General features: G+C 41.0%; 1 pseudogene; it reads right to left on the reverse strand.

The window, feature by feature from the left end:
- Positions 1 to 225: 225 nt before the first annotated feature.
- Positions 226 to 1,971, reverse strand: LOC126941394 (general transcription factor IIH subunit 1-like; annotated as a pseudogene).
- Between the last annotated feature and the right edge of the window lie 2,645 nt (positions 1,972 to 4,616).

The following is a 4,616-nucleotide window of genomic DNA, read 5'->3' on the forward strand; positions in this document are numbered from 1 at the left end:
ATGTACATAAACATGTACATATGTGTATGTATGTGTATACATATATATATTTACAACTTAGCTCATTTTTTGGTCCTGCCTTGATTTACCTCCCCAGCATTTAGTCCCTTCTTTCCTTTCAGTCCCCAATGTGCAAGTACAATAGCATTAGCTCTGGGAGTCAGCGTGGAGCAGATGTTTCTTATCACTCCTGTGAGATCATCTGCTTGTCTGACAGGCCAGGTTTCCAGTTCTCTCAATCTCACAAAAGCTGTGACCATCACGGCCACCTCACGTTTTCTTCATCAGACGCCATGACTGCCACGTGTGGAGCTTGTTGTAGGCTGTCTGGAGTATCTCTATGTAACTTACCAAATTTGTGCTTAATTACTGTCTCCGAATCTTTTCTTGGAATGGGCAGAGCTTCGTAACTTGGAATCGTTCCGAATTACTTTTCATTTTCACTACCTTTTCTTCTAGGAAAGCAGGACCAGAAATGACATAGAAGTTCTCCAACAGCTACATGCGAGTGTTGCAATTCAGACTGAATATCATTTGGCACCATCTGGTTTAATGGTTTGCTGTGATCCTCCCTGCAAGAGTGCCCCTCCAGGTGACAGTGCTGTGATGGTACTACCAGAGAGAATCTGAGTTAACTTGGGTGTATAAGCTTCCATTTCTTGTCCAATACTTTGAAAAGAATAATGTCCTGACTTGTTGCATACTGTAGTGACTGGGTTGGAGTTGGACTACAATACCTATCCAACTTCTTGAGGTTTAGTGCATTCATTTTCACAAAATTGTTTTTCCCCAAGTCTTCGTATTCAATGGACTCTTGTAATTTCGCCCTTTTGACTACTGGCTGAAAGCAGTCTGCATCTCCGGGATTTCCATCCATGCTGCTGGGCTATTTTGTTCATTTTCTGCTTCTTGTTTCCTGAGTCCAGCTGCCTGCACCATGGCACTTTGACGGTTAAATCTCTTGATGGCAACATTACTATTCTCTTTTATAGATTTAGAATTGGAAGCAGATGGCACAGAGGAAATGCCATAGCCCTCATCTAATGATTTATCTCCCAAAGCTGTTAAATCTAGTAGTGGGTTTTTCACTCCTAATGAAACCACTGTTTTTACGCGTTTTCCATCTATTTTGGCATATTCTGCAAAGAGATCGTTTGACCCAGTATTCAGCCGATCCCTGTGAAAATAATGGGACTGGAAAAAACGTGTCCAGAATCCCTTCTCTGTCGTGTTGTGGGGAACATTTTCTGCACATTTAATTTTTACTGCTGGATAGGTCCTAAATATGACCTCAATGATATCAGAAGTTAAATTATATCTCAGAGCATTACAGCTATGGGTTTGGGGCCAGACATCAGCCAGAAATGCAGCAGCAATGCCAACATCCTGCTTATGATTGGATGTGGAGAATTTTCTGTTGCATTCAACATTTAAACAATTGGCCCAGAATTCCTCAGCACTGATCACTTGGCTCACAACAAGGTCTTTATAAAACTGAAACAAAACAGGATCTTCTTGCAGCATTCTGTTCTTCTCTTCCAGTTCTTTGCTTTCGTCTTGAATTTGGGCAGCAGCAGCTGAAGAAGGTCCTTTACTGCATCTTGCTCTTTCACTGCTGGGCTTTCATTGGAAAAATGGAAGTTAGTTGTTTGTGTCCCCTGCATGCAGGTCCAGCTGATGCTGAATTTTAGCTTTTCCTTCTGGACTAATTTTCTGGCATTTAATATCCACATACATATGGCTGATTGTAAATCTATTTTAGCCTTCAGGTGCCCAAGAAATTCTTTCTGCCATGAAGTATAGGGCTCCATCCTGCTTCTTTTGACGCACTTTCTTTACAATCAGCAAAACTTCTTCAGATGAGGTTGCTATGGTGGCTAGAAGGTGCAGGTGGAAGTTACAATTCTAGGCAAGAAACTAACTTGATTGAATACAGTCGAGTTCCGCTGTGCTTCTTAGAGCCACTGCTGGGAAGAGGCTGAAACCCAGTGGCGCAGCAGTCGCCACTGCTTCTGTTACTGGGGGTGTCTCGCCTCCATCACTGGCTGCGAGGAGTCTGAAGGCACGTGACTGGGAACACAGAATTTTTTTTTTTTTTTTTTTTTTTTTTTTTTTTTTTAATATCTAGGTCTTGGGCCGGGGCAGTGGCTCACACCTGTAATCCCAGCACTTTGGGAAGCCGAGGTGGGTGGGTCACCTGAGGTTGGGAGATCGAGACCATCCTGGCTAACACAGTGAAACCCTGTCTCTACTAAAAATACAAAAAATAAGCTGGGCTTGGTGGCACATGCCTGTAATCACAGCTACTCGGGAGGCTGAGGCAGGAGAATCACTTGAACCCAGCAGGCAGAGGCTGTGGGGAGTTGAGATCAGCCATTGCACTCCAGCCTGGGCAACAAGAGTTAAACTGCATCTCAAAATATATATATATATGTATATAATATATATGTATATGTATATATGTGTGTGTATATGTGTGTGTGTATATATGTATATATCTAGGTCTTTGGAAAGGTTTTTTTTTTTTTTTTTGAAACAGTCTTACTCTGCTGTCCAGGCTGGAGTGCAGTGGTACAATCTCGGCTCACTGCAACCTCCACCTCCTGGGTTCAAGTGATTCTCCTGCCTCAGCTTCCCAAGTAGCTGGGATTATAGGTGAATGCCACCACGCCCAGCTAATTTTTGTATTTTTAGTAGAGACAGAGTTTTGCCATGTCGGCCAGGCTGGTCTCTAACTCCTAACCTCAAGTGATCCACCTGCCTCAGCCTCCCAAAGTGCTGGGATTACAGGCATGAGCCACCACACCCAGCTGGAAAGCCTTTTTAAAAAACTGTAAGTCCTTTTATTGGAGAGAGGGTGGGCATCTCTGAAGCCTGCAAGAAGTGAAGTGATGCTCCAGGAGCCCAGAAAAATCCAGGTCTGAGGCTTTCAGGGGAGGAGGACTCTGAGTCCAGCGAGCAGTCTGAGCTTCCGCTCTGTCTCCACTCCCATCCCCTCCTGAGGCCCTCAGTGGTATGGTTCTATGGAGCACCTTGTAAGAATCAGTGCTGGGCACCCAGATTCCTAGTCTTGCCAAAGATGAGAGCAGGCTCTACAACAAGAAGGCCCACAAAACCCAACCCAAAGGGCAGAGAAATGCAGGTATCTCATCAGCAATCAGGAGGGCCCTGAGATGCTTCCCTGAAACTGTGGCCCTTCCTTAGCCCCAGGAGCTTAGGATGACTCAGAGAAGAAACTCCAAGAAAGGAACCTATTCAATGGGTGCAGGATCATAATTGAGTTTATGTAAACATCTTAACATGTGCTATAGGTTTTCAACTCAACTTTGCGATTTGTACCCATTGATATTCTAGTATAATGACCCCCAAATAGCTCTTCTGTCATTTAATTTTGTAGAGATTAGTACAATTTTAAAATATACTTTCAACGAAAAGATTCTAAAAACTGAAGCAAACCAAATCCAAAATTTTTTAAAAGTTTAAAAATACGCATATAAACTTGCCAAGAGAGAACCAAAGACTGTCTCGTACCTAGTACTCCTATTCCCTTTTTTCCCTCAAGGCATTAATTTTATATTAATAACATTTAGCTTTGATGGATGGTTGCATTGTTTGAAATATTGCAGAGTTAAGTAATTTAAACACTGTTACTTGGTTCAAGACAAATTCTGAAATGGTTCATCTCAGTTAAGGTCACCATGACTAATAAAATAATACACAATCTGTGGCTGCTTCATAGAGAGTGCCTAGAAAAAGAACATATTGCCCAAAATTATTCATTGTAAAGAATGCGTTGTAACTACCAAAGAAATTAATATTGTAGTTTATCCACCAGGACACAGAAATAATAAATGCTTACTAAGTATATAATATGTAAAGGAGTTTTACACTAATAAAGATTAGATTCGCCATGGTCACTTGCGAACATTCACAATAGGCCATTCCTAAATATCAGATTAACGGACTGCACAACTCTTAGTAGAAAAAGAAATGGACAGAGAAGAACAGCATCTGGGATCAGAGACTGGCTATATAAGATTTTTATATTATTTTCTCTTTACAAAGACATTCCATATTACCAAATAGCTAGATAATAAAGGGAGAACAGAAATCATTATATCATTTTATCACAGTAGAAAATGTTTTAAAGAAAAAGCAATGAAATGAATAGGATTTTTCTAAGTCAATAGCTATTCTATTCTCATAACTGTCTTCAAGATGCGCTCAATTTCAGGTTTTCTTTGTCTCTTATCCTGTTTTATTTCTTCCCCACTTTTTAAAATGGGATGGTAGGCCCCTATTCTAATATTCTAATAGCCACGTTGCTATGCAAAAGCACAGACCATTTTGGCCTGGCTGTTCCTCCTGCCCTTAGTAATAGTTAAATAAGCAAATTACCTTTGCAGCTCGTAAGAGTCCTGCTGTTCCTCAGTCTTTCCCTTGCAAATTAGCCCCCAGGAAGACACCGATGTTTGGACTTAGGAAATGGTAGTGGAAAGCAACTCAGATTCTTACAATTAAATCAAGAAAGATTTCTAGATTAAGTATCATATAGGGTGACTGACTACAGTTAACAATGTATTGTACATTTCAAAATCGACAGGATTTGAAATACT

Source organism: Macaca thibetana, chromosome 18 (assembly GCF_024542745.1).
Source record: "Macaca thibetana thibetana isolate TM-01 chromosome 18, ASM2454274v1, whole genome shotgun sequence".
In the NCBI taxonomy this organism is placed as follows: Eukaryota; Metazoa; Chordata; class Mammalia; order Primates; family Cercopithecidae; genus Macaca; species Macaca thibetana.